General features: G+C 49.1%; 1 protein-coding gene across 1 annotated transcript in view; it reads left to right on the top strand.

Moving 5' to 3' along the window:
* The window catches only part of NAA38 (N-alpha-acetyltransferase 38, NatC auxiliary subunit), a 70,047-nt gene that overhangs the window by 28,385 nt on the left and 14,721 nt on the right, over positions 1 to 26,941 (top strand). The gene's annotated exons all lie outside the window — the stretch shown is intronic.

Genomic DNA, 26,941 nt, shown 5'->3' with positions numbered 1-26,941 from the left:
CCAAGGAGAGGCCATCTAACTGAATGTAAGAGGATGGCTGCAGGATCTACTACATGGAAGGCAGGGGGGTGAGTTTATAAATACCTCACCCTCCCAGGAGAATATATGGGGGTCATCTCTGTACCCGGTGCCCAAAAAGAGGATTTATTATGATCAACCATATTTATTATTTACCTATAACCATGTTTTGTATCAATAAAATCCAACGGCTTTTTATTGCCAACGCTTGATGCCAACCCACAAAATAATATATGTATGACTGCTGCATATATGGGTTCAACGGTTATGTGGATTGAAGGTGTGCGGCCAGCGTGAGGGAGGATGCTGGCCGGAGACATGTGGTGTGACAAGACAAGGCACTGGAAGGCTATTCAACGGAGACACACCAGATTCATTTAAAAAATCAAAACAACCATTGTTAAAATATATGTTGGGCTTTATTTTAGATTTTAATTAAACATAAATAATAAACATTACACATTGTAAAGTTGAGGTTGCAGCACATCGAGGGAAAATCCGCGGTATTGTCCACTGTCACTGGGGAAATGTTGTCTAATGGCAAGTACCGCACAGGCAGGTATTACTCTCCGAACGCGGTGTCCGAGCCTCCCGTGAAGCCACCAAGTGAAGCAACGATAGGCCACCAGCCTGTACCACCTGTGAAAAAAAAAGATGCAAACTGTATTAAACTGACAAAACTTTCTTATCAATGTCGATTCAGGTAACACATGTCATTTTTCTTAGAAAAAAATTATATCTAGAAAATGCACTATATGGAACCAATTTACATGCGTTCGAATGATATGTAAATGTAATTTTATATGTGGGAGACGACCATGAAATAGTAGTGGCATCACTGACATCACAAACAGAGTATACTTACTCGTTACTCGGATTACGCGGACGAACAGTGCCACGAAGTTCGTGCATAAGCACCATCATCATCCTCAACACGGTCCGTGAGAGGCAGGCTTCCCTGAACTCTGGCAGCTCGGTGATGCATTGCGGACTTTGCTCGCCTTCCTGCAGACTTTGCTCGCTTTCCGAAATGTAGGCCAAGCACCCGGAATTTTCACGGCAGCAGCAGTTCTCCTCCTCAGTTGGCATTAGCTCGCACCGATTGCACGTGCACCAGGTGGAGACGCCGTCCATGCGACATGGTCCAGGCTCTTCATCCGTTGACTGGTCCTCCCAACTGCCGTCCGAATCCCCATCGTTTTCGCGTGCTTGCCTTTCCAGTAGTTCCTCCTCGGTGTACTCGGGCTCGTACATATACGGCATTATTGTGGCCATTGTGCGGTAAAGATAGTAAAATAATTTACAGAGATGGTACAGGTGTTCACACGGGCTACAAGCGGCGAAGGTAGCTGACCAGAGCACTGAAACGAGTCACAGAATACTCAAAGTAACACAGAGAGAGGAATGGAATCGAAAATCTGCTGCTGTGTGTTGTGAAACGGTCTGTTTATACTTATTGGGGAAAGAGGCGTCCTGCCATTTCCATGGCAACACGTCAATAGCTGAGGCGCAGCGATTGTTGACACGAGACGTGCTTGAAATGGGCAGTACGCGTCTGCTGATGTCAGGCTCAGGGGCGGGGGATTTGATTTAGTGCCGCAAAGGCAGGTGAGCCAGGTCGATGGGGCGAAATGATAGGATTATCACAAAATGGAGGCTGATTTCGAGTGCGATAATGGGCGAAAAGTCGGGTAAGGTCCATAGGAAAGTTTCCTACGATCTACCGATTTATGCTTACAAACACATGGCCGACCCGTAGGGACAATAAAAAAAAAAGTCCCGGAACTATCCTTTAAGTTCAAAACCCTCTGCATTGTCCACAAGGCCTTCTGGGGTCTCGGACCCCAATACCTTCAACTCTCTCTTCCTAAATATCTGCCTTCTCGAACTCTTCGCTCATCCACCTCCAACTCCCTCGGGGTCAGTCGCTTCTCCAAGCAACGAGTTGATGGTAGATCTCTTTCCTCGGCTGGGCCTCCCTCTGGAACAGCCTCCCTGTCTCCCTGAAACTTAAGGAGAACCATCTCCGGTTCCCGAAGCACCTCAAAACCTTTCTCTTTTCTTCGACTTTCTCTCCTCCTCTCCCTTGCTGACCTCCTGGCCGAATCTTGACCTGCACTGGCTACTTGGCCACCCTCTGATCTCGGGCCTAGGATAGTCACAATCACCTGCACTCCTGCCTGGCAATCCCCGCACTTGGAGACTGTTTCTGTATCCCTCCAGTCCCACTACTTGCACTTACATCTGATTCTGCACTTGCATTTGCCACTTGCTGGCCGTTACCTTTACTTATTGTATATTTTTTTTTCATGTAATGCACTTTCCCTTCCCTCCTCCCCCTGCACTTTCAACCTTCCCCCCCTTCCCATGCACTTTCGTGATCTGAATGATACCTGGCCTAGTAGGATCGTTGTCTGTCCTCCTCGCGTCGCGCCTTGAAACACTTGAGTATAGGCGCCTTATAAATGCCATATTATATCATATGTCATAGAATCCGTGTTTGCTAAAGCATAACTTCTTGGCGTTCGTTACTGCTAAGTTGAGAATGCTGCGTTTGATGTGTGTTTTGAAGAACAGCATTGCCGTTGATCGATCTCTTCTCTTTGTTGACATAACGATAGTGCTTTACACACTATTTAAAACGGTCACTGGCGCACTCCATGGTTTTGGCTTTTTAACAGACACCGGATAAGCATTGTTTCAGGGCTTACCTGGAGTGTACGTTTGATGTATTATTTTCCCTTTGCAGGCTCTGAGCACGGAGCGCTTTGTTTCACTTCCCAGGTCATTCAGGTAGGGGGCAAAGCTCAGATCTGTCATGGAGCATGCTGCCTGTGACGTCCCGAGTTATGGATGATGCGCATGCGCGAGCCTCGTTGTGGCCCACGCATGCGCGTCTGTAATAAAGTGCGCCCGTGCGGCAGTTACCGCCGGGACGCGGACGAGACAGCATCGCGTCCCGTGTCCTTCCTGTGTGCCTGCCCGAATGCATGCGTGTGTGGGGCCCTAGGACGACATAACAACTGGCGACGAGGCGGGACCACCGCCGCAACGTGGGCCGAGTGCGTGGGGGCAGAGATACCGGAAATCTGCGTTGCTACGCGGTGACACGGAGCGGACCCAGCGGCAACACTACACGTGGAGTGGCAGCAGCGGCCTGAAAAGGTGCTCGTGCGCTGCCATTTCAAGAAGAAGCGACGAATTTTTGGAACCCTGACCGCCCCCAACAAGCTGGGGACGATCACAACAACACGGAGAGCGCAGAACAGCTGGGACAACCTGGTATACCGCAGTCTGAGGTACGCGGAACCCCACCCCAGTCAGGTTTGCGGCCTCAAGATCACCAAGAGGTGCCTGTGCGACCTGTAAAGATGGCGGGAAGCGATAGCGAAACAGAAGTCGCGACAAGAGTGATAAGGACTCAACAAGGGTCGCTACTGCCCATGCAGGAATTTGATACTTCTGGCCCCCCATCTAAGCTAGGCCCCAGGTGGCTACTATGGGTGAAGAAACTAGAAATGTATTTCACAGCCACAGGAACTACCGATGATGACTCGAAAAGAGCGACGCTCCTATATTCGGCTGGGCTAGAGGTGATGCGCATATACGAATCACTCAACCTGCGGATAGTCACATACGCCACAGTAAAGACTGCATTGGAAAACCACTTCATACCCCAGTCAAATGTGGACTACGAAAGGTTCCTCTTTTCCAAGGAGAAACAGAGGGAGGAGGAATCCCTTGACCAATTCTGTGCCAGGCTGACATTAATGGCTAGCACGTGTCGCTGGGACAACGAAGAGTCGATGATACGACACCAGGTGATCCAGGGATGCAGCTCAGGCAAACTGAGACGGCAAATATTGAGGGAGCCAGGATGGTCACTGCAACAAATACAAGACAGTGGCCGGACATATGAGTTGGCAGAGTCCAGGGGTGCGAACATGGACGCAGCGGTCCACCCCAGCACACGGGATATGGCATATGCCGTAAACAAACGGCCCAGGCCGAAAGACAAATGGACCTCAAAGGATCCTGAGAAAAACACCCCTGCCACCTCTGGACCCTCCTGCACCTACTGTGGATACGACCTGCCACACACGGAGGAGTGCCCAGCTAAGGGTAGGTCCTGCGGACGGTGCAATGAACCAGGACACTATGCCCGCATGTGCCGCGCCCCTGCTCCGGTGCCCATGCAGAGAGGACCCGCGAGAGCACGGGGTAGCGGTTTCAGAAGACAGCGGAGTATCGCAGCGCTGGAACTAGAAATTCAAAAGCTACAGCTCGCGGAGGAAGAAGAAGAAGACGAGGAAGAGGAAGACGAAGTCTTTTTCATCTCTAACATCGCATCGGGGAGCAAACAGAAAAGACAGCCCAAGTGCGAAGTGAATATATTGGGGGTGCCAACACAAATCCTCATCGACACTGGTGCATCGGTGTGCGTTCTCGCGGAGGAACACTACCTGAGACTCCCAGGCCCTCCAACACTAGACAAACCCATGGCAAAAATTTTCACGTTTGGGGGAGACACTCCTTTGCCTCTCAAAGGTGTATTCATGGCACCCGTGTCCAAGGGGGAAGTATTAATCAAGGCCAGATTCTTCGTCACAGAGGTCAGCCCACACTCCCTACTCAGTTGTGCCGCATCTGAGGCGTTAAACCTTGTCCACTTCGCATACGAAGTTTATCAGATAGACATTGAGACATTGCTGAACAAATTCGCAGGCATCTTCGAGGGGATCGGGAAATTGAAAGCGCCCCCGGTGCGTCTCCACATAGACGAATCAATCAGGCCCACGGCCCTGAAACACAGGCGAATACCTTTCCACCTCAGGGAAAAGGTGGAGGAGGAACTCCGATCCCTTGTCAGCATGGACATCATCGAGAGAGTAGAGGGGCCGACGCCATGGGTCTCCCCGATTGTGGTGGCGCCCAAACCAAAACAACCCGGGGCGGTTAGAATATGCGTGGATATGCGGCTGCCCAACGCAGCGATTAAGAGGGAAAGACACATAACACCGACCCTCGACGACATCATTGGTGAACTGCAAGGCGCCAAGGTCTTTTCCAAACTAGACCTAAGAGCAGGGTATCATCAGCTGGAACTTCACCCTGACTCGAGGTATATAACCACATTCACGACGCACGATGGCCTATACCAATTCAAACGCCTAAGCTTCGGGGTCTCATCAGCCGCCGAAGTATTCCAAAACACCATCCGAGGAGCCCTAGCAGGCCTCAAAGGCGTGTTGAACATGAGTGATGACATCCTGGTGTTCGCAGCCTCGGAAACGGAACACTTGAAGAGGCTGGAAGGTACCCTCCAAAGGCTGAAAAATCTGGGCCTCACGCTACATCGACAAAAATGTGAGTTCTTCAAGGACCGCATAGGCTTCTTTGGCTTTATCTTTCATGCAGCAGGTGTATCCCCTGACCCGGCCAAAATCAAGGACATCAAGAACGCTGCCGCCCCACAATCCCCCACCGAGGTGAGAAGCTTCCTGGGGATGGTAACATACTGTGGGCGGTTCATAAAAGGGCTAGCGTCAACGGCAGAGCCGCTCAGGGCACTGACGAGGAACGACACAGCATGGAAGTGGGGCGCCAGGGAGCAAGAGGCATTCCAGACCCTGAAGACCGCCCTATCCGATGGCGACACCATGGCGTATTTCAACCCTGGAGTGGAGTCCGAGGTGGTGGTAGATGCAAGCCCGGTAGGGGTTGGGGCTGTACTGCTGCAACCAGACGAGCGCGGGGATATGCGCCCTATCGCATACGCAAGTAAAGCCCTCTCCACTACCGAAATGAAGTACTCACAGATCGAAAGGGAGGCACTAGCCATCCTGTGGGGCTGCCGCCACTTCCGCCTATACATCCTGGGCAAACCTGTTGTGGTGGTGACGGACCACAAGCCTTTATTGCCCATACTAGCCGGAGTGTCATCGAAACCACCACCCAGGATTGAGAGGTGGATGCTGGCTTTGATGGAGTATGGGGTACGACTGATGTATAGGCCAGGCACCAACAATCCGGCTGACTATCTATCACGCCATCCCAACCAAGAGGGTCCAGATACAGACATTGGTGCGAGTGACTGTCACGGACTACTATGTCAAGTGGTGGAAAGTTCTCTTCCGATGGCGATATCAAGAGCAGTCATATCGACGGAATCAGCCAATGACGAGGTCTTCGGCATCGTCCGGACTGCAATCAGAAGCGGTGACTGGAGAGAGGTACTGCGGGACAACTCGCGCCGACAAGAGGTGGCCCAGAGGGACCTCCAAGCGCTCTGGAAGGTGCGAGAGGAGCTGTCCATCTCGGACGACGGGCTCATACTGAGAGGACGCCAAATCGTCGTGCCAGGGACGATGAGGTCCCGGATACTAGAACTAGCACACGTTGGTCACCAGGGAGTGGTCAAGACAAAGGCACGGTTAAGAGCAAAAGTATGGTTCCCGGACTTGGAAAAAATGGTAGAGAACTTTGTAAAAAGATGTCTAGCGTGCCAGGCCGCGACCCCAGGGGACAGAGCTCCGCCGATCAGATCCATGGAGCGCAGCCAAAAGCCATGGGGGACAGTACATGTGGACTTCGGATCAACAGGACGGGGAATGTACTTTCTGGTAGCTGTGGACCAATGGTCACGATACCCCGAAGTGGAGATAGTTGAATCAACGGCGACTGAATTCTCAACGAAGGCACTAGACAGGATGTTTGCCACACATGGGTTCCCAGATCTTATATGCTCGGACAACGGCCCGCCATTCACGGGCCACCAATTCGCCACCTACCTCAGGGAAAGAGGAATCCAGCATCGCAGGGTGTCCCCACTCTGGCCACGGGCCAATGGGGAAGCCGAAAGGATGATGCGGACCCTCAACAAAGTCCTCAGAATATCCGCCAGCAGCGGGGCTGACTTGGAGAGAAAGCTCGTGGAATTTCTAAGGGAATACCGCACGACGCCCCACCAGTCCACGGGAGTGGCCCCCGCGGAAGCACTATTCGGACGATGTCCAAGAGGACTGCTACCGGAGGTAGAAGGCCGAACACCCGGAATTATCGACAATGAGAAGATTCGGGAGGAGCGAATCAGGCGCAACGAAAAGGAAAGTGGACGACGAGGGTTGCAGGAAAAGGAAATGCAAGTAGGGGACACGGTGTTGGTCAGAAACCGACACCCGGAAGGAAAACTGTCCCTCCCATTCGAGCCACGCCCGTGGAAGGTAACCCATGTGAGGGGCACGATGGTAACGGCGGCCTGTGACCGAGGGACCGTCACACGCAACCGGTCATTCTTCAAGAGAATTGAAAATACCGTCGAGAATGAAGTACCGGAGGCAGCCACAGGCACAGAGGAACCACCCGCCGACCAAGGCGAGAACGGGCAACACGCCCCAGCTGGAGCAGAACCCGGCTGTCCCATGAGGGCCGGGACCCCACCAAGATATCCCGTCCGCCGAGAGCGGAGGTTGCCAGGCTATCTCAAGGACTATGTACTAGACTCGGGCGACTAAGCCGAAAAGACCTGACGGGACGTAAGTGAAATTGCTAAAGGCTGTGTTCAAGGCCACCAGTTGTTTGGGGTCCATGTACCCTGCTAGTTTGTGTTCCAATTTTATTAAAGTTGAAAAGGGATGTGACGTCCCGAGTTATGGATGATGCGCATGCGCGAGCCTCGTTGTGGCCCACGCATGCGCGTCTGTAATAAAGTGCGCCCGTGCGGCAGTTACCGCCGGGACGCGGACGAGACAGCATCGCGTCCCGTGTCCTTCCTGTGTGCCTGCCCGAATGCATGCGTGTGTGGGTCCCTAGGACGACATAACACTGCCGACACTTTTCGCTTCCCCAGGCAGGAGGTATTCCTTTAATTACGGCAGCTGTGGATGCAACACACTTCTTCCCCAAGGCAGGAGCAGTGGCCGTTTGGACAAACTCGTGTTTTGTTTGTCACAAGGGACCATAGAGAGTGTAATAAAGTACCTCCCAGGTCTGGGAACACTGGATGAGCAATGCGGATAGCAGCGTGACCTCTTTCCCCCATTTATTTATTTTAAAATTTTTTATTGGCATTTTTTAAAAATAATTACAGTAAATTACTTCGTCCTCATGCAATTCAACAATACAGAATAAGATAAAAACCAAATTAACGGTCTCCGTATGTGGTATAATGCATTCATTCAGCTTATGCAGGGAAGGAGGGAGGGGGGTTGAAAATGGGCTGTGTTACATCTGGGGTTGGCCAGATGTCCCATCTTGGTGCATGTTATCGGCGCCTAGTTCCTCTATTATTGGATTACTTATTCAAGGGGGTTTATCATCCGAGGGGTGAAACATTCCCATTCCAATACTTTCCATGCGTCAAACGTCACACTTGTCCCATCATTGGATCTGGATACGCCATCTCCCCAAGCTCTGGTCTCCACTTCCACCCAGCGCTCTAGTTCCCTGTACCAAGCAGTGTATTGTGGGCCCTTTGCCTGCTTCCATGCCATCGCTATGGTTCTCTTAGTTAATATGCACATTATATCCATACATTTCACAATATGTTTTAGATATTCTGGGATAAGTGCCCAAGAGGCATTCTTTGGGGGTCCAGTCATACCGTGTTATACCAATCCTTCTACAGGCTTGCTCCACCTTTGCCCAGAGGCTCTGCACTTTCAAGCATTCCCAAAACATATGCATTAATCCCGCCTCCTCCATTCCACACCACACACACCTGGATCAAGCTTGTTTGCTAAACATTTAGGAAGTGATATAAGAATCGCGGAACAATGATCATTTTAACAATTGATGCCCTGCCCATCACCGATAGTGGCAGTTGTGACCAGAACATTATAGACGTGCGTAGCCCTTTGAGCGCTGCTCCAGTGTTATGTTCGTGCATTAATTCTGTTGTGTGTCTAATGTTGACTCCCAAGTATCTAAACGAGTTCAGCTGCCACTGGATTCCCACATTCGGTAAGTTCTCAATGTTCCTGTCTCTCATGCCTGCCAACGGGAACAGGCAGGACTTCTGTCTACTGAAATGTATGCCAGAGACCCTTGCATAGTTGTCCAGTACCTCCAACATAACTGGCACATTGAGGTGTGGATCCCTCACATATAGGAGAACATCGTCCGCATATAGCGAGATTACATGGTCTGTCCCACCCACCCTTATTCCTGCATCAAAAAATGGTTTCCTAAAGTAGATGGTGATCGGTTCTAGACCCAGTATATACAGCTTGGGGGGGATATTGGGCAACCCTTCCTAGTGCCCCTACTTATGTCCCAAGCCGAGGACACCACCCTCCCCGACTTCACTCTTGCCACTGGTTTGGTGTATAGGATCTTTACCCATCTGATGAATTCCTCCCCGAAGCCAAACTCCTTCAGGACCGCTAATAGCCACTCCCAGTATATGGAATCAAATGCTTTGATTACATTTAGGGACAGCAGCGCGTAGGGTCCCTTCTCTAACTCTGTTTGTGCCATGATGTGTTGAAGCCTGCCGATGTTTGCAATTGTGTTGCGACCCGGCACAAGGCCATTCTGATCACTGTGCACCAACCCACCTATCAACCCGGAGAGGTGCTTTGCCTGTATGGTGGTCAATATCTTAACATCATAGTGAAGCATTGTGAGCTGGCGGTATGCATCGCAATCGTCTGCCAGCTTCCCAGGTTTAAGTATAGGGTACCTCAAGTGTTTCCCTCATGCTACTCGGTAATATGCCTAGTTCGTATGCTTTCTGGAACACCCCATGGAGCAGTGGTGCGAGAGATGCCTCATATGTTTTGTAAAAGTATGGGGGTAGCCTGTCGCTTCAGAGTTTTGCTAGTGGCCAGGGATTTTATGTCATCGCTAATATCTTCAACGGTGATATCTGCGTCTAGTGTATCACGTTGTGTGGGTGACAGTTTTGGTAGACCGATCTCCTCAAGTGTGTTTTGGATATCTTCTGGGGGTATCGGAATGTCGTGTGCATATCAGTGGGTATAGAACGACTTAAAAGTGTAATTTATCGCTTGCTGAGTTTGCTGGAGCACCCCTCCCCGCCCCCCAGGATCTTTGAGTGCAGTCGTTAGATGCCTAGGATGCTCCCTTCTGCAGAGCCACGCCAGTAGTCGGCTAGGTTTATCCCCTTCTCTATGAGCCCTGATGGATCTTGTTTTATAATCAAACTTGGCGAGCCTCTCCCATGCTTCTTTGTATTTGTTTCTAGTTACTCGGTGTTTCTTCTTCCTCCTTTGTCCCCTGGGCAGCGATCTCTATCAGTTTGATTTCTTCCAAAGGCGAGTGGTCGGAGATTGATCTACCCGTATATTGTGCGGCTTCTATTTGCGGGAGCTGGTCTCTACCCACGAATATTTAGTCAAGCCTAGTGTACAGGCCCTGCGGAGAGGAGAAATGGGAGTATCCTCTCTTCCGGGTGCAGCTCCTGCCAAACATCCACGAAGTCCAATTGGCCTAGTCCTTAGTTCAATGCTATAGAGGCCGCTGCATTGCGGTTTAACGGCGGGGTGGACCTGTCGAGGTCTAAGTCTCTCACACAGTTTAAATCCCCACCCCAGATAAAAAAGCTACCTCTGTGTTGGGTTATATTAGTGCTTAGTATGTCTAGGTGTGCTGGTATATTACAGTTGGGGAAGTAAGACTTAATTATGCATGTTTCAGTTTGCTCAATATAGCCCCACAGTATTAGGTATCTACCTCCCATATCTGCCTCCACTTTTACCAATGTGAACTGTATCTGAGGATTGATCCACGTAAATGCACCCCTCGCGTATTTAGAATACACTGCCCCATAACCTTGTCCGCCCCAGCACTCTTTCAGCTTGGACATGGCCTCTTCCGTCAGGTGTGTTTCCTGTAATAGGGCTATGGAGATCTTGTTTCTGTTCAGATAAGACTTGACCCGGTTTCTGCGGAGATAGGTACCCATTCCCCTTATGTTCCACGTCAACACTTTAATTTGCGTAGCCATGGCTTTTTGGTATCAAGTTCTAGGAATCCCCCCTCCCCTGCCCCTTCCCCCTCCTTGTCTCTGTCCTACCACCCTGGCAGTCATGTCCGAGGACCTCCCTCTGCTCTAACACCCATCAGTGCTCGACTCATTATCATTCCCGCGACCTGCGTCGACGCGCCCCCTCTTCATCTGGAGACTTCACAATTAACTTCACTACAACCATAATGAACAAGTTTACAAACATAAACAAGTAACTGCACCCAGCTGCTGTTGTGGTTCCGCAGCGTTCGGGTGCTCCTGCGCCTTCAAGGCCCATCCAGGTCATTTGGCGCAGGTATTGTGCTAGCAACAGGCCTGCATTAGTCATTTTGTGGGGTGGGTTTTAGTGCGCAGTTTGTGCGGCCCAGCGGACTCGCCATCCAAATAAGCATACAAATCAACACTACAGTGGTCTAGTAGACAGTATAATCACGTTATCACAGTTCTTGGCGTAGGCCCTCTGTTCAAGAGCCCTTTCACCCTCCCTCGTTCAGTGCTGCTCACGTGATCAGTTCTTCTCCTCCAGCCAGATTGTTGTGCTCCAACCACATGTTAGCCGCCGCTGGTGTTTCCAGGAATACTGCTCTCCCTTTTGTATAGCACTTTCAGGCGGGATGGATATAGTAACATATATTAAGTTCAGTTGCCGGAGTCTCGCTTTTATCGGTACAAAGGAGTTCCTTGCTTGCTGTACTGTAGGTGTATAATCCGGGTAAATGACGATCTTGGAGTTGTCTCTTTTGATTGCCCCACCTTCTCTTGAATATTTAAGTATTATTTCCCTATCCTGAAAATTCAAGATTTATGCAATCATCGGGTGGGGGTACGAGCCCGGCAGTGGCCTCTTCTGTAAGGATCTGTGGTCCCTCTCCACCGCAAAACCCTGGGACAGCCGACCAGCGCCAATTTCTTGTTGTAGGAAAGTCTCCACAAACCCAGTCGGGTCCGGGCCGACCACGCCCTCCAGCATTCCCAGGAGGCGGATGTTGTTGCGGCGTGCTCATCCTTCCGCTTATTCTGACCTCACCTCTAATATAGCCACCTTCTTCTCAAGTTCCTGCACTTTCGGCTTCAGGTCAGCTGTGGTCTCCACCGATTCCTGGAGGCCAACCTCCGCAGTGGTTACCCTTTCTGTCAGGTTGCGTGCGTCTTGCCTCATGAGCTGCATATCCGACTTGACCTCATCAATCTTTGTATCTATGAATGTTCTGAGTGCATCTATAGCCTGCATCACCTGATCATCCTTGGAATTCTCTTCAGAGGCCTGTGATTCTCCTTGTGCCATCGTGTCAAGTTGCGCCAGAGGTCTCTGTTTAGCCGCTGTAAAGGAGTACATTATTGTTGACTTTGTTTTGCCCTTGGCGGGGGACATGGCTGTATGATTGTGGCCAGAGCTAGCCGCCAGTGCCCTATCTGTCTTCTGGACTGTGACTCGAGAATCCGCCCTCCGAGGAGTGCGTGTATTGGCCCCGCCGTCTAATGAGTGGTGGTATGATCGGTATGTGGTGACCCCGCCGCAGGGGGAGCGTGTGTCTTGTTGGTTGAGTGATTGGGTGTTTTGCTGGGTACAGGCAGATCCAGCCACCCTAGTGATCTGTGTGCAGCCCCAAGGCCAAGCACAGCGACTTTGTTGGGTTCTGCGCTGTTCTCTTCTCTGGCACACACTCCAGTTCTCACTTTCTCAGCTTCCAGTTGTTTCCCCCCAACCTGGTCCGCGGTTCAGGGTGGCCTTCTGTGATTTGATGAAGGTAGCTTATTGATTTGTCCACATAGGCGTGAGTTGATGCAGGGACTCCCTCGTACTACATGGCGGTACGTAATCAGCTGGTCAGGCGTGAATCAGTTCAGTAGATCGCTGGCACTGTCAGTTATGAGGCTCAAGTGATGTGGAGGCATTCCTCAGTGGCTCAGTCAATGGGTGCAGGCCACAGGCTTGTGTTTTTATTTTTTTTATTTCACAGACTCAGGTAAGTGGACCTTTGTGTCAGGCTTGATAACCAACTCTTCCGGGTTAAAACGTTCCAGTGGTCGCAGCCCTTTCTCGCCACAACAGTAACGGTCCAGATTTCTGCAGTGTTCAGACGTGCTTATGGCCACAAGTTAGCGGTTGGTGTGCAATGGGGGAGACCTTGCGCTTCTCTGCAGTAGCCTCTGTTAACTTTTGCGCGGGGGCAGTCCCTCCTGTCCTCCTGAGGTACCCTGCAGCCGTCACTCAAGGGCCATTGGTGTTAAATGGCTGCATCCGCCCTGGGCCAGGTCCCAGCATCCACAGGGGATATTTTGAGTCCTAGGTCGCAGTTTAGGTATGGGGGCTAGGTGCTCCGCCCCACAGCACTTGGCTCCTCAATAATGCACTTATAGCAATTCTAGAGTGTTCAAAGTCGCAATCAATTTTAGCATTTACACACAAGGGGTCTAATATCTAGTGATAGCGCTCTATTCCCCAACTAGTTCACTCCCAGGCGTCACAGCGACTCTGGCGGCGTGTGATGATGATTGAGGTCCCACCCGGGGGGGGTTCACCAGTTTCAGGTCGGATGTCCAGGTGTGTTAACCGGATCCAACATCAGTCCAAAGCCCAAAGCAGCGGTGTAAGGCGGGCAGCCCTCAGCGCACTCTCCGTGACTCGCTGTGTTTTGTGGTCTGCAGTCCTTAATTCTCAGACAGGGGCAATTCCCTCGTTGCCTCCGTCTTACGTGTTTGCAGTTGAGTGCAATTGAGAGTAGTGCATTGCGCCGTTGCGCGCCAGTTTTTTTGCTCCGTAGCAGGGCTGATGCACCGTCCACTGCCCCCAATCTGTTAGCGGTCGCCGGCCAATGGGCATATGGCGCTCCTCCCGTGCAATAAGGTTCCCGCAGGCAGTTGCGTTGGGCGAATGGCGAATTGCAGATCCCTACCTCATCCAGGGCCTCCACAGGGTATCTTCCGCGGTCCACAGGTTACACTCCCTGCCCACAAGGCAAGCCGCTCTGGACTCCCCAGCGCCCTGCCCCCACTGCGCAGATGCTCGGGGCTCGGTACGCTGCTTTTTTCGTCGGCTGCTCAAGCAGCAGGCTCCCTCATGAGGAGTTTGCCATCTCAGGTAGCAAGGGGACTGAGTCCGGTAGTTCCGCTGCATGTTTCGAGTGGACCACTCTGCCCTGCTGTGCTACTCTTCCCTCCAGCGTAGGTCGCTGATCGCCGGCGACCGTTTTGAGGATCGTGGAGGCGCTCCTTCAAACGCTTATTTCTTCAACTTGCCAAATCCAATTTTCATTGGTTTCTGGACAGGATACAGGGTGCCTTTTGTCTTTGGCTGTGTTTTTTATTGAATATCATAGCGCATAGTCGCTGTAGCATAATCAATTGCAGGATCTCAGATAGGAGCTCCCCAGGGTTACCTCCAGGGTTACTTGCACGCCCCTTGACCCAAGGGAAGTGGCGCAAAAGGAGAGCTTGGGTGTGAAGCCCTCGGGGCTCACGGTTGATAGTCAGGTCTGTATGCCTGGATGTTCGTGTTGTTGGTGAGGAGTAGGAATTTGGTCTTGGAGAGGTTGAGCTTCAAGTATGCACTGCGTATCCACGACTGGATCAGCCAGAGGCAGAGGATGTCCTTGATGGAGTCGGTCTTGAGGTATAGCTGTATGTCGTTGGCGTATTGGTGGATGTGGATGCTGTGTGTGGCTAGGCGGGCTCTCAGCGGCTTCATGTATAGATTGAAGATCACTGGGGGAGAGGATGGAACCCTGCGAAACTCCACAGGTAGTCTAGAGAAGTCCAATCTGAACAAACTGCTGGCGGTTGGTAAGGTAGGACTTGAACCAGCATAGTTAGTTATTTGCATTTTTAAAGCACTCACGCAGCCCAGATGCATAGAGGCGCTGTTAGAATTTTTTTTGTTGTTGTCTTAGTTGCATATTTATAATGCACTCGAACACCCAGAGGTTTCTAAGCGCGGACCCGGGGATCGAACCTGTGTTGCTTCGTGTCGTCTTGCTTCCAAGGCGAGCACATTGCCACTGCGCTATCCTCCCGGGACATAGGACAAGGTCACTGATCAGCATGCACCGATGTAGGGTATCCGTGAGCGCCTGGTGGTCTACTGTGACTAAAGTGGCTGGGAGGTTGAGTAGAACCAGTAGGCAAGGGTGGCTGTCATCGAGGATGTTGAGGGAGTCGTTGACCACCTGTATGGTTTCCGTCTCCATGCTGCATCTGGTATTGAAACCGGATCGGTAGGTTTGGAGGAGATTGTTGGTGTTAATGTGTTGCTGTTGTTGCGGGGCTACCACTTCTCTATGATCTTATTTAGGAAGGGAAGATGGGCGATGGGGCGATAGTTGCCTAGGTTGTTGGGATCCGGAGTGGATTCCTTTTAGTAGAGGGAGGATTTGGCCGGTCTTTAGGCTCAATGGAAAGGTGCCTTGAGTTAGGGAGATGTTGATGATCTCCAGGTAGCGAAGGAGAGCTTCTGAGGGGAGGGTCTTGAGAATGGATGCTGGGAGGATGTCATCTGTATATGATGTGGCTTTGTGGGTGGCCAGGGTTTCTACCAGGTCCTCTGTTGTCCTGGGTGTGGAGATTCCGCACGTAGGGACGTGAGGTTGGTCTGTGGATGCAGAGCTGGTGTTTATGTGCTGACGAATCGTGCTTATTTCGTTGATGAAGGTATTGATGGCTGTTAAGAAAGATTTCTGAACTCTGACCTGGTGGGCAGAGGATCTCAAGGTCAGCCTAGTTTCTTGGAACAGGGTTACCTTCTGGACAAGCCAGACCAATCAAAGTAGCATTGGCAGTGGTCAAGACTAGGTCTCGGGAGGGGTGAGGGTGACTGAAAGACCTCAATGAGCACACACAGTAAAGGACACTACAAATAACCCCCAGTCAGGTGTGTGTGTGTGTGTATATATATATATATATACATATATATATATATATATATATATATTAAAAATACATGTACATATATTCAAGGCATTTGAACTTCAACATAAAGTAATTATCAACAGTAATACATTAAACCAATACAACACTACTCTAACACATATACAATACCAAGTGGCCTAAAGGGTTAAACGCACAGAATGGTTCCACAACCTAAAAGGGAAGGAAATGAGCAGTACAGATAGTCTTTAGGCAGTTCTTCATTAAATAAACCCTAACTGAGAGGCAGTCCAGTCCCTACGGAGAGAGGAGCCTAGTGCTCAATGTACTTCCAAATGCTGGTGCACACTAGGAAAAACAGGGTCTCTTATGGGAGCTGCAGCAGCTCAGGAAGGTAGGTGAGGCAATGAAGAACAAGTTCCCACTATTCATGGAGGGTCTCCCAAAAAGGGCAGAACAGGTTCCAGGAGTTAGGAATGCGGCGGTTGTACAAGCTACCTGTGGAAAGGTGAGTGGCCCTCAGGGGACACTCGTGCGTAAAAGTGGGTGGATGCGCTAGGGGCCACCGGTAAGGGTTGCAAGTACTCACGAACCCCCGGCGCACTCAGGACCAAACTTCGGCAGTCGAGTTCACTTCGGTTGCAGGCTCAAATGCGGCAGTTGTGCGGCTCTGCGGCTTTCAGCGGCAAAGTTACAGCTATGATTCCCTGGCGGTACAGTGGCGATTTCTCTGCTTCTGGTGGATATATCAGACCAGTTGCACTGTAGCAGGTTTCAGGGCACACCGCAGCAAGGCACCTGCGAAGTTTGTCACCATGGCTGGACGACACAGTAAAAGCTTGTACTCCGTACAGGTGCACTCTCATTATTCCAGACCTGAAATTCGATGTGAAAGTGCTTTGAACGCAGGGCTTGCGATGTACCACGTTTGAAGGTTCTCCTCGAAATGGCGGCGGTTTCAGAGCAAAGATCCTGCGCAAGCTGGTCCGCCCACTGTTTGGCCCAGGGACACTTCCGAAGAGGCTTACTTGCAGGTGCCGTGAATAGTTGGTCCCACTATTCAAATGGTTCAAAGCGCTTTTGTAGACCTTCTAGTTTGATGAAATGCAGAGGGGTCCAGCGGGAGAACAGTGGGATCACTGTGCCAAACCTTCCAGCGGGTCACCAGTGGTTCTTTGACTCTGCTTCTTAGTTTCAGGATCCTATCCTATGTTCAGTGAGAACTCGAGAACGACCTGATGTGGGTGTTTGGAGCCTTCTATTATCCGGAATCTCATTTGCGCCAAAACGAAGAGGACCCAATGGGAGATCTGCTCACATACAGGCACACCGGCCGTGGACCAATCACGAACCACAATGGTCCCAGTCATTCACAGCACACTAGACTCTCTGGCACCCAGGATGTGTATTGGATCTAGACAGTCCAGCCCACATCCTGGAAGCACACACACAAGGCATGCAGAAGCCAGCGAAAGCTTGGTGTTTCACTTGAGCATGTATGCCCAAATAAGGACTGACCCGGGTCGGCTCGACCTGGGGAAGGCAAAGGGACAAGATGGCCAAAGGACAGGACAAAGAACCTCGTGGCATGGCCATTTTGTAGCCAGGCCACCTTCCTGTGCCAATCGCGGAAAAACGCGGTTTTCATGGCAAGAAAGGGTTAAAAATAAGTGAAAAGATAAGCCGCCACCAGCCCTGTCCAAGGCATATCTGCATTTCTCCTGAAAATTCCTTTGAGGGAGTCTAGGGCCTTTGAAAACAAAAGGAAGACCCAACATTGCAAGAAAGCAAAGTCTCCCAGCACTGACTGACTTTAAGGGCATGTCAGTTTCCCTTTAAAAAAGTGAGCGAAAGTCCAGTGGAGTGCAGAAAGACTGTGCTTCACTGGCAAAGTCAGACTATGGTGTTTAAACAGCAGCAAAAAGTTGGATACACAACTGGAGAGAAAATTACACATAAATGGGAATCTTTCCTAACAATGGCGATGGATTTTTCGATGGAGTGTGGTATGGCAGGGCCAGGTAGCAGGTTGATGCAGTGCTTGACAGCTTTGAAGAGGGCTCTGCTTTTGTTGTCTGCTTCTGCTATAGTGTTCTGATAGTATGAAGCCTTGGCTATGTTGATTAGTTGTCGACGGGTTGTTCGGAATTCCTTGAGGAGCGCCAGGTCGGATGCGGTTCTGGAACAGCGCCAGGTTTTTTCTTGTTTCCTGATTACTCTTTAGCTGCTGTTGAGTTCTTGTGCATACTAGGGCGCTGACGGTTTTGGTTTGCAGGTGCGTTGACGCATGTGACGGTCGATGGCGGCTAAGAGGGTGGTGTTGAATGCTATCAGTAGAGAGGCACAGTTCGGTCCATGTGAGGTGGAAATTGTCGAGGGCTTCCATCTGGAAGTTCTTCAAAGGACCTGAAGGTTTGTCTGATGGGTTTCTGCTGGGAGTGCTTGACTGGGGTGGTATGCAGGATGTTGAAGGTATGGACAGGTGGTCACACCAGTGAATCGGGAGAGGAGAGATATAGTGGAGGGAAGACAGTGCAGTGAGAATTAGGTTGAGGATGTTGCCTTTCTCGTACATTGGGTCGTTTGTGTGCTGTGTGAGGTTTAGTGTGTCGAGCTAGCCGAGGAGAGCTTCCTTCATCGATTTGGTGGCCTTGTTGCCTTGTTGCCTGGGAGGTAGAAGCCACCTAGGGCGATGATGTTGGTGTGCGTGAGGACATGGTGGTGACCATGTCGGTGAAGTCTCTGATGAAGATGGTGTTGGGTTTGGGTGGTCTGTAGATGAGATACAAGATGACTATGTCTGTCGGGGAGAGCGGGAAGTGGCAGGAGAGGACTTTGAAGAAACAAATGTTGTTGACATCAAGTCTTGTACAGGGCCACAAGGTCTTGTGGATGACTATGAGGCCACCACCTGTCTTGTTTGGCCATTCTCTGGGTACCCATGTCTTATTTCACAACCATCCCACGAGTAGGAACCCTTTACCAACAATTGTACACAGTTTTAATTTGCACAGAAATCTGTTAAAACTGACTTGAATTAATCTTTAAAAATTAATTTCTATTGTTGTGTGTTATTCAGCTGCAAGTCAGGGTCCTTGGGCTGTTGCCTACTCGCTCGATGAAATTGAACTGTCAATCAAAAGCCTAAAGAATTCTCACGCTGCTGGCCCTGACTTGATCAGCAATGTGATTCTCAAAGAGGATCTAACTGTCTGGGCCACCTTTATTGAGCGTTTATTTGCCTGCATTGCTCTGCAAAAATGTCTTCCGGTGTCATGGCTAACAGCCATTATAGTCCCCGTCCATAAGAAAGGTAGCTGGGATTTCCCGGACAATTACTGACCGATTGCTCTCCTGATGTATTCTTATCTTTGTTTCTGATCATCTGTCTTCTTCCTTTCCTTTATGTGAAGAGCTATTGGTTTTGGAGGAGTTTGGTGCAATGTCAGTAGAATTGAAACAAAAGTTTTTACATATGTTAAAACTGTAGATTTTTCAAATAAAAAAAAAAAAACAGTGATTCAATTTGTCAGGAGTATTTTCTATAGAAGGGCGTACATTTAATAGGTCATTTAAATATAATCCAATCTGTTTGTATTGAAAGAGTCAACTAATATCAGGATCATCATCACATCTATTGGTGCAGCACAGAACTTGGGGTTTCCCACTATATTTCAAGAGGGGGCAGGGGGAATATTCCGAAAAGAGTCTGGAGGCATAACCAAATGTGCGAAATGGTGTGTCCAAAGGACCTAGTGTTTGAATTCCCTAATCAAGTAACCATCCCTGGGGATATAGCACCCTACTCTCTCCTTTTCTTTTTGTTTTTTTTCTGGCACACATTTATGCACTCTGATAACTACTGCTCTTCCAAGGTTCAAGGACCAGGATACCATCAAGTATTTCCTTTACCCCTTAGACCGCAGTAGCTTTCTTACATGCACGACCCACCCCCCTGTTACAGTATTGCTGTTGCTTACCACCAGTTAAGGAAGTTCTCCACCACGCCCCAATAACTCCCCTTTTCCTGAGAATCTTGTTGGACTATGATATTGTCACCCACATAACAGTGATTGTCCTGGGCTTGAGCCTTCAACAGACTCCGGTTTATTTCTTCTTGTCTCTGACTTGGCTTGTTCCTTCTGGTCTCTGACATTGGAGATATTGCCCTGAGAAGGTCTGCAGAACATTTTTCCGCTGTCTTCTGCCAGAGGTAATAAATAGCCTTCAGTGGACTGGAGACCTTTCTGCTTGTGGGATTTCATCATCAGCCTAGGCTTCTCTTTTTCTCTCTTGGATTGCGGCCCTAACTGTGCATTTCCTTGATCCTCCCCAGGATTTTATAGTTCTGTTAATTAAGTTTAGTCTAAAACTCTCCAGATCGGTCTCTTGGTTCCTGCAGGGCTTGGGATTGGACCTACTCGGCGTCCCGTTCTCCCTCCTCTCCCTTGTATAACGGATTTTCTCTTTCTCTAACCAAGTGTTTCTTCCCTAGTCCATCATCATGAAGTCATGCAGAAGTTGGTCCGGCATGCGACTGCTCCAGGAAGCACTGACTGGCCAAGCTTTCCTTTCCTGTGGTATGGTGAGCATGTCAGAACCAAGTGACCGGAGAGCGGGTGTACACAGCACCTGGCTCCTCCTGAGAGTATGAGACCTTGTGTAAGCTCTCTTCGCACAAAACCCACAGGCATCTAGGCACTAGTTACAGAAAGCGCATGGTACAATTCGCGAAGTGCCAGAATACGCATATTGGTTACAGGTTACATACAAGTGTGTGTGCAAAACTGGAAAAGCCTCACCTCATAGTACAGGGGGCTACATCAGGCATGCAGACAAGCAAATGGTACAAAACAAAGCGCAGGCCTGAAGTGTCAATCCAGTGGTTTCAGGTAGGTTAAATAAAAAAACACACTGCAGGGCTGAAGGTGTTGTGGTTTCAGGTATGTTAAATACAAAAGAGCACAGGGCTGAAAGTGTCAGACCAGTGGTTATAGGTAGGTAGATGCAAAAAGCCTTGCATCATGGTATGGTGGGATACATCAAAGTACAAACAAGCAGGGGGCAATACAGATGGGTGTGCAGAGTCTGGATGGGATCACTCCTAATGGTAGGGCCGAAATTGGAGGTGCAAGCAGGAAAAAGGAAAAGGTCAGTGGTGTATAGTAAGTGAGGCCTCATCTCATGGAACATGGGTGCAGCAGAAATGCAGGCAAGAAAGGGCAGGAGGCTGTGGGCGCACCACAGAGTGTAAACTAGTTACAGAAAGTGCATAGTACAATTTGTAGGGTGCAGGAACAAGCATGTTGGTTACAGTCAGTATAGGTATGTGAACAGACTGGAAAAGCCTCACCTCATGGTGCGGGGTAGTACATCAGGTATGCAAACGGACAAGTGCAGCTGTGATGTTCTGTTGCTCCATTGAGTGTTGGATTAAATGGGTCTGTGCTAATGCTATTAAATGGAGTGGACGTAGCGCAGTGAATATCTTCAAAGCTTGGCTGAAACTTCACCTACTGGCCAAAGAGCAAGATCCACTCCACTCCTTGCCCAACCATCCTCTAGTACTACCAGACCCCAGCAACCCCTCCAGTGCCGCCTAATAATGTAATTTTTAATGTTTGTGCAGGATTCTTCTTTGCGTTGAAGCTCCTCCCTAGGTTAATATCACCCTTGTAAGTCATCTGTTCAACGTGCTAATGTACAGGCACCCTTGCAGGGAATGCCTCTGCCATCTGTAATGTATTATTGTAAATTATGGCTGATCGAAATTGACATCCTTGTTCTTCAAAACATTACTTATGGCAAGGAACTTATGGTGGCAAATGTAAAGACTGACTCAAGAGATCACAGTTCAAGCGTGTTTATTAAACTGTAAATGTGGGTTGGAAAAACACCTAATCTAAATCTAAGATGGGAGAAAGCTACAACCATCAAATAATAATAAGGCAGTCCTAGTGGCGTCTTGTCAAATAAAAAGGCCTATACTAAGAAATAATAAGTCAGGATGCGGTTGTCGGGGTCTCCCTTTCCCACGTTTTGTGCACGGGACAAGGTGGGACTCCTGTGCACAGCACACGCTCGAGCTTCCCCAGCACGAGCTAACCGCTCTGCTCTCCGCTTTATGCCTTCAGTGTTTAAGCCTCTTTTCTACAAAAAGTCTCTTGCCTCCGAAGACCTGATGTCTTCAAAATAAATAAACAAAAGTTACTTTCTGTTTGCACAATGGGTCATGCCTTTTCACCCTTGGATCCCCCACTTCCGGGCTCAGACCCTTTTCGAATGTTTGCTTCCCTCGATCGGGTGCGGCTTTTAACACAATTTCGTCTGTGACGTTCATGAATCTTAATGTCTTTTTAAACAGTTCATTGTGGATATCCCTCTGCCGGGTTCACTCTTGTCAACGCACTTTTTATCGCCACTTTCGGCTTGGTCCCCTCTTTATCGGATTCCCACCATCGGGTTCACTCTTGCTAATTTTGCCAATCATACAATTGCTTGAATAGTTCTTACAAGGTGGGATTCGCTTTCCTTAGCTTCACAATCATCTGTCGGTCAAAGGCTTTCGACTGTACAGAGGATTTTACTAGATCCCTGTATGACCACTTTGACCTCCTCTTTGCCTTTCTCGCAAGGCATTCTGGTAATGGTAGTTTCAACAACATGGTAATCATCCAGAGTTTCCTGAGTGAGCACCCACATGGTGCCTGACTCCTCTATAGCTGGCTTAACTATTGCGTATCAACAGTTCTTTGTACTTTCTTTAATTAGCAGATTGCCACTTTCTTTCAATACAGTCCGGATTCTTATCGGCCCCCCCTCGACTCGCCAGCTGTGATGAACCACTTGGCTGTTCTTGTCTCTGGAGTCAAGGCGGATACCATGGGGCCCAGCGTCTATCCCAGTTTTGTTGTGAGCGGAAGATGGCCCAGTGTACCGTTGACATCTGCTGCCACATACACTGGCTGTTGTTCGCAGCCTTACAATTCCTTCTGCAGAGGTTTCACAGGCCTTGGTCGGAAGGGGCAAGGTCGCGTCTCTCCTTGGCAACCTCTCAATTCACGCCGTTTTACTACTCCTCCTTGAACTGCCGTGCTGAGTTGGCTCTCTCTTTGTGCGGTCTGCCTTGCTCGTATTGTGCTCTCATGCTCCACCTTTTATCCCTGTGGGGAAGGGAAAGGGCCGTCCGGTGTGTGAGATTCAGGTCAATTTCCAGACCCTTGTACTGGGACATGTCAGGTAAACATCTCTGGTGTTTGTCCGTCATCTTCTGTGGTGTGCAAAAGTGTTGCGTCGGAAAAGGTGGAGTAGTGTTAGCGTATCCTACAGGGTATGATGGGGGGGAAAAGGTGTTGTAAGAAGGGGGATACCACGTCTCACCTGTCGGTATCCCACTTCCACTCCCAGAGAAGCGCCCATCCAGGTAATCATCTCTCACTAGTCCACTCCCAGGAACTGGATCCAGTAGCGATGGCTGTGTCCTTGCCATCTGGACGACAGATTGTCGGGGACTAGTCAGGGAGTAACCTTCAGGTTTCTCACATTATCTGTTGGCCAATATTTTGTATTTGTGACGTATAGCAGCTAAATGTACTGTGGGTTGTTTGGGAACACAGTAGACCATAGCCCTCATATTACCAGAGAAGACTATACATTACATTGTTGGAAAATCACAATAGCCTTGGTAGAGAGATGTGTACTGTAACAGTATCCTATCTTTACCAGCTGTGTCCAGTTGGTGTATTTGATTTTAATCTTAGCTTTTTGTTGCTGTCCTTTTTTATTTTTTTACCACAAATTACAGGGAGGTGAGGGAGGAAGAGGGAGGGATAGGGAGATAATATGCACCTCCCACCCACCTCTGCATTTTGCTATTTAAAAAAAAAGGTAATTGTTGGATAAAATAACTGCGATGAAAATTGCAGTAACAAGACTGGATACAGTGTTTGATATGAGTACTGTTTGTGCAAGTGAATTAGTTGCTGGGTTGAGAACCGAATTTGAGTAAGGGTACATTGCCAGCTATTATGTGAATGCTGCGCTAAAAAGGTATAATGAGCAAACTGAGTTGCGCATGTGTCTCTATCCAATAGCAATCGGGGGTGGACTGAGAACCCAATGTGGTGCTGGAAATATTTTTCAAAGTGGCCTCGGATTACATTGTGCGAGGAAACCAAAGCCACAAAAGCAGAACTTTGGTGTTCTCTGCCCAAGAAAACTTTGAAAAAAGGGTCAAAATTGTGAATTTTTACAGCACAGTTGTCCCTAACCAGGCATTAAAAAGTAGTTCAACATAAAAGTATATCGCTTCAAAGGGATGGGGAGAAATGATAGTAAAGGGGTTTGGTAAGAGGGGCAGGAAACCAGGTGTTGTAGAAAAACCAACCGCACACTCTACAGGTAGATTGGTGAATGTCTTTGATAGGACAGGACAACAGCAACCCAGCAACAGAACAAGACTCGGCACAGCAAACCCCACTCCCTCCAGGCACAGAGGTTTTATGCAGGAGAGCACACATGCATTTCAATGGAAAGCGAGGTTCAGACATGGCATGAGATCGTCAAGCAACAATGTTTCAGGTGAATGTTCAGGTTCACCATTGTGAGGGTGTACAAGAAGGAGACTGACGAGGAGGGGTCATGTTTGTGGTTACAGACCTTTATTATAGAACGTAAAAAGAAACCTATCTCTCCCTACATTTTTAAGAGGCGTGCCCTGCCTCAACCTAGGAAACCTTTGGTGAACTGTGAGAATGTCTGTCCAAATGAAATATGCTCTGTCCTCTGTCAGAAACCAACTAATCTCACCATAAAATTTAAAACACAAGTAAAGTGTGTGTCTACTTCGCCTAGAGAGAGACTATCTTCTCCTAGTATCTTGCTTCAGTCTTATAGCAGCCATGATTCTTTCACTGTCCCTTCAAATAGGGGCCAGGGATATGACTCCCTTCCCCATGGTTCCTTTATAAAAGTTCCCCACAGTGGTTTCACAGCACTCTTGCAGACAACTTGGATCAGTCGCGTCAACTCTTTCCAGGAAGTAGAAACCTCATGGCCTTATTTGGTTTCCATTTAACATCTGATGGGTAATTATCTTTCTTGTAAATCATTCTCAAATCTACTTGAGCAGTGGTATTGGTTGAACCACTGTAACGAGCAGGATATTGACTGGGCCACTGCACTGAGATAGATGACTTTTGATGCACTCTGCTTGAGCAGCGGTATGGGTCTGACCACTGTGATGAGGGAGATGACTCCTGGTGCACTCTGCTTGAGTTGGGCCTCTTCCCGTACCCCACCCAATCTTCCTGCCATTCCTGTTGCCTGTGGTGGCTTTTGGGCACGGCTCCGGTTCTTCCTGGTGGCTTGAAGGGGGCCTCTCCTTCTTGCTTCTTGCACAGCTCTGTGGCAGGCTCGTGATATCTGCATTTTTTCTGGACCCAGCTCTCAGAAAGCTCCAGTAACATCCTGTTGTTCCTCTCTCCTTCCCAGAGACATGCAACTGCTCCGGCTACAGCATTCCAACTTAGAACTTCCCGGGCTCCCTTTGTGTACAGCTGACTTCCACAGTGAGAGATCCTTAGGCCGTCCTTGCTTCCTTGTTTACACTGTTGACTCCGCCCTTGTGTAACATTAACACCATCTGAGAAAGTTTCTGTGGCACTCTTCATGCCTCCAGTGAGCCACCTTCTGACAGTACATGGCTGGCTTTGCATATGGTTACTCCATAGGTCTTTCATGTTCTTCTTCGTCCCAGTCCTGGAGTCACAAAAACACATGGTTCCACTATCCATTGTGGGTGAAAAGGGTAACCTTGACGCTAGGGTTTCATATGGTGTGGTGGTAAGGTGGATGTCCTTATCCCCAGGAGGGGGCCCCTCCCTATGCGGTCCTCCTGCATATTACCAGCCCTCGTGCAACTATTCGGTAGCGGCCTCATCTCCCTAGCCTCACAGGAAAGGGCTCCCCCATGGATAGAAGTGAAGAGACCTGGTGAAACGTTGAAGCATACAAACTCTAGACACAGGCTTAGTTCTCATGCTTGGGAAGGCACAATCTCAGGCTTTGAAATTAAAGGGAGCTAGGAGATATTTGCTTCCTGGATAGGGCCTAGAAGCGCCTGATTTGCTTGATACTAACGGCAACAAGAAGCTACGTTTGGCTCCCCAAGCCGACTGTGAACACAAATATACTTATCTGAATATTAGCTCGGTGTTTGGGAATTTGCATAAAAGGTGCATTAGTAAACATATAGAATGTAAACATGAATAGTCATATGTACTGTACACAAAATTATAGTTGCTTCTTATTTGGAAGTGAGATACCTCTGGGGGTCACGATGAGTAACTGCTGGGGCGAGGAATATCCTGACACTACTTCCGGCTCCAGCTCTATGAATTTCAATTTTAACCCCTGCAATCTAGTTTATCAGCGGAAGACATTTTATTAAACATTGCTATTCCTGGTGTGCAAGCTACTTCTACAGTTCACACACGGTTAAGCGCACACTGGCTTGCTTACTTAATGACTATTTCCGTCTGCTAAGGCCGTCTTGCCTAGAAAGTCTTCTCTCAAAAACACACCTATATATATCAAGCGAGAAACACGTCAGGTGGGAACTATGGAAGCGATGCACTGCTAGGCAGTAGGCATTGATCTTGTGGTTAAGACACGCATATTAGAACATAGGGCCTGCACAGAATTGACAGTAAGGCGCTGTTCAACATGGCAGTTAGCATAGACTTATTATGATCACAAATATAGCCGAGGAACACATTACATTTGACATTTTCAGTTTTCACCCACACAGTGTACCCATAAATGTCTCCCATGGGGTAGATTCCCACCAAGAAATCTCGAGTTCTCTGTAGACTAGTCCACCACTGACAGCAACTGATTACAGTTGGGCTCATACAATTACATGATAAACTCTCCATTGCTGTGGGCCGGAGAGGAGAAGGCAGACAAATTATTCATTACAGCTGTAACCATCTTTAGTTGTATACCAGAATGTTTGCCAGTGATTTAGAGCCGGATCTGAGCCTTTACAAATCACACCCAGGCTCCCTT

Source organism: Ambystoma mexicanum, chromosome 1p, assembly GCF_040938575.1.
Source record: "Ambystoma mexicanum isolate Mex_15411 chromosome 1p, UKY_AmexF1_1, whole genome shotgun sequence".
Lineage (NCBI taxonomy): Eukaryota > Metazoa > Chordata > Amphibia > Caudata > Ambystomatidae > Ambystoma > Ambystoma mexicanum.
The sequence above is the reverse complement of the archived record's forward strand: the minus strand, read 5'-3'. Positions and strand labels throughout refer to the sequence as shown.